This window comes from Asterias amurensis, chromosome 9, assembly GCF_032118995.1.
Source record: "Asterias amurensis chromosome 9, ASM3211899v1".
Taxonomy (NCBI): Eukaryota; Metazoa; Echinodermata; class Asteroidea; order Forcipulatida; family Asteriidae; genus Asterias; species Asterias amurensis.
Genome location: NC_092656.1, coordinates 22,047,441 through 22,057,807, shown reverse-complemented (window position 1 = coordinate 22,057,807; position 10,367 = coordinate 22,047,441).

The window sequence follows — 10,367 nt, the reverse complement described above, 5'->3', positions numbered from 1 at the left end:
TAGCATCTTGGAACATAAACGCAGCTGCGTATCTTTGAACGTAGGCATAGCTTGACTCAGGCTTGAAAGCGTACTTTTTGATATTATAGTGTAACTTGAAGGAACGTAGACCTAAGCGTATCTTGGAACGTAAACGTAGCTGCGTATCTTGGAATGTAAGCGTAGCTTGACTCGGACTTGAAAACATACCTTTTGATATTATAGTGTAACTTGAAGGAACGTAGACCTAAGCGTATCTTGGAACGTAAACTATAGCCGAGTAGCTGCGTAGCTTGGAACGTAACCATATAACATTTTTTTGGAATGTAGTCGTAACAATATCTTTTGGAATAACTCATGAGAAATTTCGAATTTTGATTGCTTGTCCAGCGGCGACTACTGCTATTCAACTCCCAGTTATTTGAGGCGAATAGTCGGGTCATTAAATTCCACTACTTGCCCAGTTTAATCATTACCTCAAAAATAACTCTTCATTCACAGAATTAAAAAATAATACTTTGTTTGACAAAATTATGCTTTGAGGGAATTTTGTTTTAGCATTATTTTTATTTAAACCTTTTATAAAAAATTCTCATAATTGTTTTAAGCTACTCACACAATAACACTGTCAATATAACAATATGCGATATTCCTACGTTTTGACATCATCAAAATTACCTGAAAACTCATAACAAAAAGAAATTAGGGGGCCATGAATCAAAATGGAGCATATTGAAACGTTGCGATCATAAGAAACAACGGATTCGACACCCGCAAGCTGGGAGTTCATAGCACCTGGGATTTAACACCTCCAACCCCCACGAGACACGGCACGGGGCGGTTTCACAAGGCTTATTTCACGTTCCGATTGCTCCACGCTGTGGGGCCATACAGCGTCCGATACACGGACTCTCTGAATGCTAATTTTACGTTCGATTTTTGACCATTATTTACGATTTCAAATCGTCACGTATCCATAATCTGAATAGGTACCTATACTTAAAATTTCACTGTTTTCCTTTTAATAGGCCTATAATGACCACGGAATCACTCTTTGAGCAAAGATTATTAAAAAAAGACCGCCGATCATATTGACCTTTGACTCGATCTAGTTTGAATAGTCATCTTCAATTCGTCACGTGATATGAATATTGCATACATTAAAAGTAATTTACATAGTCTGGCCACGCCTTCAATTTGCAAATATCCAAGACCATGGTGAGCACAGGACATGGTGAGATCCGTAAATCAGAGAAACAGAGCGCCCGCTAGCGTTCGTTCATTACAAGCGTGGACAGTTTTTGCCGTGCATAATCGGAACGTTGGTTGTGTGTGACCGCGCAACACCAATGGTCTTGGAACCAAGACTAGTCACATGTTTGCTGTCGACACAGCCCACTTTAAAACTGCCAAATATATGGTGGCCCCGAAGGGACATCGCATAACGCAAACGTGTGCGCACACGTATGCAATGTCGTGAAACAAATCGCGAATATATGCGCACACGTATACAATATCGTGAAACAATTCGCGAATATGTGCGCACACGTATGCAATGTCGTGAAACAATTCGCGAATATGTGCGCACACGTATGCAATGTCGTGAAACAAATCGCGAATATGTGCGCACACGTATGCAATCTCGTAAACCAAATCGTGAATATGTGCGCACACATATGCAATTTCGTGAACCAAATCGTGAATATGTGCGCACACGAGTGCGATTTGTTTTGCAATGTCGTGAATTTTATTGCATACCATGTTGCATACCATTAGGATGATGTCATAGTTGTGGATAATTTGTTACCGATCTAGGGAGTACTGTGGCGCTACAGCAGGCTCCCTCTGTAAAGCATGTGTATACCCAGGAACTTGGCACCAGGCCAAGGACGACCACACGCCTCGCTTGCCTCACAACAAAGACTACTGCTGCAATGACTACCGCTTATCTCACTGTTGGAAAGAAACCCCCCAAATCATTAGACATTTTATTCAAAGGTATGCAACATATTCACGACATCGCAAATAATATTCGCAGACGTGTGCGCACATATTCGCGAATTGTTTCACGACATTGCATACGTGTGCGCACATATTTGCGAATTGTTTCATGACATTGCATTCGTGTGCGCACATATTCGCGAATTGTTTTACGACATTGCATACGTATGCGCACACGTTTGCGATATGCGATGTCCCTTCAGGGCCACCATACAAATAGTATGCGTCCTTCGAAACATCCGGGCGTTGTTTTATCTATAAACAACACTAGCGGGATGCACCCCGCTAGGATATAAAAATCCTTTACACAAATATTTCGAAATGTTTCGAGGGTGTTATACGCCTCTCTCAATATTTATGCATGGCGTCATAATTCTAACCCAAAATGAAGCTATTTCGCACGTCCACTACTACTTGCAGTGGCTGTACCCACCTCGTTTTGGGTTAGACGACGTACCTTATGCATCTAGAAACTATAAGGCTCCCCCGTGATCCTTATAGGGGTCTAATATGTTGGGCCTCCCTAACGTTACACGTTTTTCAAATCAGCGTTGATAGGTGAAACTGACCGTTAGCCAGCAATAACTAAAGTGTCTTTTGTACTACACTACCAAAACTTTCTCCACACACTCAATATACATTCATAATGCTTGCATTTCCTTTTTAAAAAACATCGTCAAAAATGACATTTTTACGTCCCACGATACATAGCGTTGCTACAGCACTATAAGTAAAGCGAGTTTTTGGAACATGCTGTGTGCCACAAATCTAATTTATCTACTGTTTGTTTTTTTTTTTCGGGGGGGGGGGCGGGGCGGTAAGAGCGTAGGCCTCTTTTTAGTTTATTCTCATCTGAATTGGTCTTGTAAACTTTCTGGTCAATAGGCTGCATGTATAACGGGAGCACTTAACGTGAACGTCAAAAAAAGTGTTTTACAGGCAGAGATGCCAAGTCCAGAGGCTAGCTATGTGTGAGATTTTTCAAAGCTCAACCCCTATCCCCCCGGAAAAAAATTGCCAGTTTAAGAAGGCCTTTTTAAATCGCCGCCTAACCTTTTTTTTTTTTTTTTTAATAAATAAATAAAACAATGTGAAATTTAATTGTGGACAAAAAGTGTTTCAAAATGCATCAAAAACCTCCTCAGAATAATTAAAACTCACTTGAGGTACACAGGAGATGTTGATGGTTAATGTGGAGGTTCGATTGTGTCAGATTATATCCTTCCAAACTTGAAAAAAATAGACTAAAAATGATGTCCAAAATCAATCGCTCACTTCTTCTGCCTGTTGTGTATTCGCTAGTGGAGCGCATTTCAACGAATTTGCTAAAAGAATCGGAACAAACTTGTGCGCAATAAGCGTTTTGCGCTCTGCCGAATTTGAGCTGAACCTATTGGATGAGCAAAAGCGTGCGTAATCTGCAAATTTGCGCTCTGTTTGTACAAATTTTGTACAAAAAATGTCGTTAATTTTTTTTTCCCGATCTCGCCCCAATAATGGTTGATGTGCGTGTGAGCGTGAGACAGAGCCCAAACGCGTGAGTCTCACGCCTAATGCGTGAGACAACTGGCAGGTCTGGTTTTGTTTTATTGTCACTTTGGGCTTATTGCATCTCGCGAAATTTGAACGACAAACGACTCAATTTCTGACCGCGTTCATGTTCACGCTGCTCTAGGAACAAACCTCCATACATCCCATATCTCTGGAACCCTATATCGTACAAACTAAATAAAAACGATAAACTCGTTCCCACTCCTTAATTTTCTCTAACTTATTTCACTTTCAGAAAGCATGTCAAGTCATGTTTAGGGTTTGTTACGTCCAGTTTGGGTCAATAGACAAACTCCTAAAAATGTACCCCATTCAGGTCTCTTTTGTTAATATTATCTCCATCAGTAACCAACCCGACGGGCCGATGGCTAAATTAGGCTTCAAAACGGATTTGGCAAAATGTACATTCTGAGACCTGACCGACACACTGCCCTAACCAATTTTGTAAATGGACTTATTCAAAAGGAAACTTAATGTCGTTTTGGTTAACAACTTTGACCAAATGCAAAGCAAAGTTCTTTTTTTACAGCTTCAAAACAGCCTTTGACGTACGTGTATAAGTTTCACCATAGAGTAAGGAATGGTTTCACAATTCTACCTCCATGGTTAAACTCTGAAACTGCAACATTATATCTCCATGAACAGACCGTATTCTAAAACGGTATTCATGTACCCATTTGAGTTTACTGGCCCAAGGTCGCCACCCACTGTCAACCTAAAGTGGTCACACGGCGACCTTCTTCACCAAGCAACAGGTGGCCTGTCTCAAACCAGACAACACACCACTCACAATACACTGACCAGAATGGCTCTTTGTGTAAGGCCCCCCCCCACCCCCCACCCCCCCCCCACCCCCCACCCCCCCCCCCACCCCCACCCCCAAAATGTTATTAATTGTAAAGTTCCCTTAGACACCTTCCAACCTATAGCCGACCCTACCCAATGTTTCCAAATTATTAAGCTTCCGTTTGATCCCATCCTTGTTCATCATGATAATTCTCATGCCGGCGGTTTGGAAGTGAATGCTTTTTTATAAATATTCTCCATTTAATCTTTTCAACAAATGAGTCACCCGCAGAAGGATTTCTAGGAAGTCTGATAACAACGTCGACCAGTGGTTGACACATGGTCGCCTGCGAAACATCAATCTACGGTACTTCATCCATTCAATGCACATTCGGTCAAATTCGTGAGATTGGTTTCGGTTTTGTCCTGGCACCCAGCCTCTTCGACCCTTTCGACCCTGCGCGGCAATGAATGAACCAATCCGGAGATAGCCTTGCTCAAGGCAGTCGCATTATTCGCTCCGAAAAGACGCAGCTGTAAACCCACCCGCCGTATACCCTGTGCATGGTGTGTGCGATCACACCGAATGACCCACCCGAATACACACTGTCACATCGCACGAATACTGTTCACACAAGTCATTGCACTCGTACACCACTAACCGCATGCGGAGGCCGTCAGGCCGACAGCCTTGTCGGGTCTGTATCTTCCCGTTTTAATGTGTTGTATTGAAAAAATTCCAATAGTGGACGAAATTGGGGGGGCTCTAGGATATGCTAGTATGCAGCTCATGAATATGTATATCGTTCGTCAGACCTATCAGACAACACAGGATGTGAGGCAAATGAATTATTCATTTTGACGTCCAATCACGCACTTCCCTTATCACGACCTTTGGACCCTATAGAGGACCAGATTTAAAATTTTGAGTCAAACAAATTGCAAAAGTTTGTTTTATTGTAGATTCTTGTTAAGTGGGTAGTTATTGATGACATATCCAAAATGGGACAAGAGTTTCAACCAAGAAATGACCTAATTTGCATATTTAAATTAGGTCGTAATTATCAAACTTTAAGGTCAATTATCTCTAAAACTATCCATTTTTAGGAAAAATGTTGTGTTAGAGGTGAATAGAAACATGACCTTGGGAATCTAAAAAACATAATTGTATACTCAAATGACCCTTTCCCAAACAACTAGGTCAAAGGTCAAGGGGTCAAACATACGTGAAATTGGTTTTCTCCACTCAAATTCATCATTACATGGCTTCCCATTACATTGAAATTAATAATAAATGAATTATTTGGGATGAATGATTCCACCCTGTCCCAAATGACCTCTATTGATGACATTCAATAAAATCAAAGAAATTAACAATCAAATTCATCCGACGGAATCGTGGTGCAAATGCCTTCTTCTAGTCATTTCCCAAGTGAATAGGTGCAAATTGAACCCATTTATTTTACACAAACATCATGGTATCAATAATCCTCTGGGGCTGGATTGTTGTACATTTTCTCTGGTAGCAAGCAAAGTTTCACACTGCCCCCCCCCTCCCGATCATTAGGTTGCATTTCTACATTGCTGTTCCAAACTTGGGCCTTCAAGTATACCCTGTATGCGTGTTACTTTGAAGCATCATCTGTTGAGTGTGCTCATTGGATTGAGACACTCTTGTGACTCTTTGCCGCAATGTTGAGTGGCAAATCAAGGTTTATTCTGACTTTGGCTGAAAGATTGACTGCAAAAAGGTTTGCACATTATTTTGGTTTCACGTTGCTGATGTGTTGATAATCTGTCGGTATGTTTGTCCCTGTGTCCATGGCAAACGTTGAAGACCAGACGTTTGACACACTATTATGGCTTTCTAGGTACTCAAGAATGATTGCCGTCTTTGCCATATTTGATTTAGCTTGTTGCGTTGTTGTAGCTACTCAGCTTCTCTGAGCATATTCAGGCATCGTCAGCAGCCACAGTGTCCGCTGTGCTTCATCCATATCCCGTCTTTGTGTGATTCCACGATGCTCTCGACAATTAGATCAGTTGCCTCCCCTGTTGTTGCCTCCCCAGTTGTGTGCCTCCCTCGCTGGTACAAGTACCTCCTCACCTGGTGCCTCCCCTGTTGTTGCCTGGTGAGGCAACAACAGGGGAAGCAACAACAGGAGAGGCAACAACTGGGGAGGTGTTGCATCCCCAGTTGTTGCATCCCCAGTTGCTGCCTCCAATGTTGCTGCCTCCCCGGTTGTTGCCACCCGAGTTGTTGCCCCCCCCCCCCCCTGTTGCTGCCTCCCTGGTTGTTGCCTCCCCAGTGTCCTGCCCTCCCCTTTTGTTGCCCCCAGTTGATGCCACCCCAGTTGTTGCATCCCCTGTTGCTGCCTCCCCTGTTGCGCTGCCTCCCCGGTTGTTGCGTCCCTAGTTGTCAACTCCACTTTTGTTGCCTTCCAGTTGCTGCCACCCCCATTGCTTCCATCGTTGTTGCCTCCCCAGTTGTTGCTTCTTAAGTTGTTGCCTCCTCGGTTGTTGCCTCATCGTTGTTGCCTCCCCAGTTGTTGCTTCTTAAGTTGTTGCCTCCTCGGTTGTTGCCTCCTCGGTTGTTGCATCCGATGTTGTTGCCTCCCCAGTTGTTGCCTCCCTTGTTGTTGCCTCCACAGTTGTTGCCTCCACAGTTGTTGCCTCCCTAGTTGTTGCCTCCCTAGTTGTGGCCACCCCAATTGCCTCCCTAGTTGTTGCCTCCACTTTTGTTGCCTCCCTTTTGCTGCATCCCAGTTGTTGCCTCCCCAGTTGCCTCTTCCCTTGTTGCCTCCCGGATCCCCTGTTGTTGCCTCCCCAGTTGTTGCTTCCCCTGCTGTTGCCTCCCCACGTGTTGCCTCCCATGTTGTTGCCTCCCCTGCTGTTGCCTCCCAGCTGGTGCTCCAATGTTGCTGCCTCTAATTCTGTTGTTGCCTCAATAAACTTCTCTACAGGCATTGTTAACTACCTGTTGGTATTCCTCTTGTATGAACCGCACTTCCAAAGGAGATCAAGAGAAGCTATCGCTCCCAGAAGCTACTAGAGAAGCTATCACCCTGGTGTTTTGCTACAGACCCTTTGAATAGCGGACCTTCATTATAGAACAGACAAAGCCCTTTCTCATACAACTTGTTGATGAGTTCCTTGAAACCAAAGATAAAATTCAAATACACTGGCAAACTCCGCTTTCCTGTTTACACATGCAGATACTAATAAACTGCGATGAAACAAAGCTAGCTGTACTATTAAGGCCCATCACACCATTCATCTTGACCTTTGACCTAGCTGTTTAGAAAGGTCATTTGAATCTAATTGATTTAATTGAATGTCATTGATGAAGGTTTATCATTTAAACCAAAGAACACATTAGTTTTTAATTTCACTGTGATGGTATTCCATGTAACAATGCATTTGAGTGGAGAAAACCAATTTAACGTATGTTTGACCCCTTGACCTTTGACCTAGTTGTTTGGAAGGTGTCAATCGAGTATACAAATATGTTTTTTAGATTCTCAGGGTCAGGTTTCTATTCACCTCTAACACAACATTTATCCTAAAAATGGATAGTTTTAGAGATAATTGACCTTAAAGTTTGATAATTGCGACCTAATTTAAATATGCAAATTAGGTCATTTCTGGGTTGAAACTCTTGTCCCATTTTGGATATGTCATCAATAACCACCCAATAAACAAGAATCAACAATAAAACAAACTTTTGCAATTTGTTTGACTCAACATGAAAAAAATGTCTAAATCTGGTCCTCTACTATCATGCGTCCGTGGTGGTGGTGTGTGAGAACATGTCTCGTCTTTCGCGGGCATTATGGTAATGAGCTGACCGTGGGAACTCTTCGCTTATTATAGTAATGAGGTCAGTGGCTTCAACACAGATCCTACAAGGCTGTCGGCCTGACGGCCTCCGCATGCGGATAGTGTACGGGGGCATCGTGTCGTGCGATGTTACGCACAGTGAATACGGGTGGGTTTTACGCACAGTGAATACGGGTGGGTTTTTATACAGTGGCGGTCTTTTTTCGGAGTGAATAATTCGACTGCCTTGAGCAAGGCTAATCCGGAGAACCATGGTTAGTACAACACGAAAGTAACCTGACCAAAAAGGGCGGATCGAATGGCGGGTGGGCGGGCAAGGGGCAATGAATGAACCAATCCGGAGCACCATCTGCGAAACACTGTCCAATGAGTCGCCTGTCAGAAAGATTTCTAGGAAGTCTGGTAACAACATCGACCAGTGGTTGACGCACGGTCGCCGCCCAAACTTCCTCCAATCACATGACTTGTAAGTGCGAGTTTGGATCCGGGTTTTGCAGACTTGCAACCCGACGTCTGAAACCACACAAACGTATTGAATTCCACACAAACAACCGTGTTGGATTCCACAAGGATGCCATACCACTGGACCTTCTAATTTTCAATCCAAGATGGCGCAGGTTACGCTTTTAATAGTATAGATAAGCTATACATCTCTTGAGCGACACACAATGGCCCAATTTCATAGAGCTGCTAAGCACGAAAACTTTAGCATGACATTTCTTCCTTGACAAAAAAAACAGGATTAGGGCCTACATGGTTTCCATTTCTTGCATATCCTCCGCTTACCAGTTTTCACGCTATTATGCCTTTTTCTTTGAATTGGGAAAAAATAATGATGCCATATATCAACCGATGCCCTAATTATCTTCATTTGTTAATACGAAGTATGCAAACATGTATTAAAACTTGATGGACATTGAAATGTTCACACCACACACCGATCTTGGATGACTTCAACTGGCCCCATTTGTTTTATAGCCAGCAGTTGCCTTCATTTTATTCAAAATATTGTTTTTATTAAATTTTAAAAATTACCATGGTACTTGCAAAAACTTTTAAAAAAATATAAAAAATTATAAAATGTGTGAATAATTACTGGCTTCCAAATCTGATTTTTTTTTTCTTAATATTTACAATAAGCGTATAAATAAACAGTGATAATTGAATCAACAAGCTGATGTTTAAAATTTAATATTAATAATAATTTTGATATCGTAGGAGGTCCTGTTTTCGAGGTGTCCCTAAAATCGTGGCAAATCTTTTACCTCTCTGTGCGCGATGCAAACTGTCCCTAGATAAAAATTGTGTGGTTTTATTTGCTAAGCAAAGAGTCTCCTCTCCCTTGACCAAAACTTAGAAGTATGTAAGGCTCCACTGGTTATTTGCACTTGTAAATGCAAAAAGTTTGGTATTTTAGGCATTTCTACAAGGTACAAAACAAAAATATGTCTAAATGTTGAGGCCATATAAAAATATTTGCCCACCGAAAAAGTTTCATCAAACACTATTTCAATTCACAATTCACGATGATCAAATCATGTGACTGAATATTTTGCTGAGCATTCTGGAAAAAAAATACAGAGGCTTAAAGAAGCCATGTGCCTTATATCATTTTCTAATATTGTTGATGATTTTTATTTTTTAACCACCATATCAATACTATTATTAATATTAAAATATAAACATCAGCTTGTTGGTTCAATTATCACTGTTTATTTATACGCTTTATTATAAATATTAACAGAAAAAAATTAAATATAAATAAACAAAAATCAGATTTGAAAGCCAGTAATTATTCACACTTATAGTATTTTTTTATTTTTTTTTATTTTTTGCAAATTACCATGGTAATTTTTAAAATTTCATAGACAAATATTTTGAATAAAATGAAGACAACTGCTGGCTACAGAGTCTTACACAGAGTCTCAAAGAATACTTTTAGTCACTGCAGATGTTTCTTCCATGTATGGCTTCACCGGGAAACCATACTTTCTCGTTTGCCGTGAAAACAGGAAAAACTCAAAACAAATGGGGCCAGTTGAAGTCATCCAAGATCGGTGTGTGGTGTGAACATTTCAATGTCCATCAAGTTTTTATATGTGTTTGCATACTCCATATTAACAAATGAAGATAATTAGGGCATCGGTTGTTATATGGCATCATTATTTTTTTCCCAATTCAAAAAAAAAGGCATAATACCGTGAAAACTG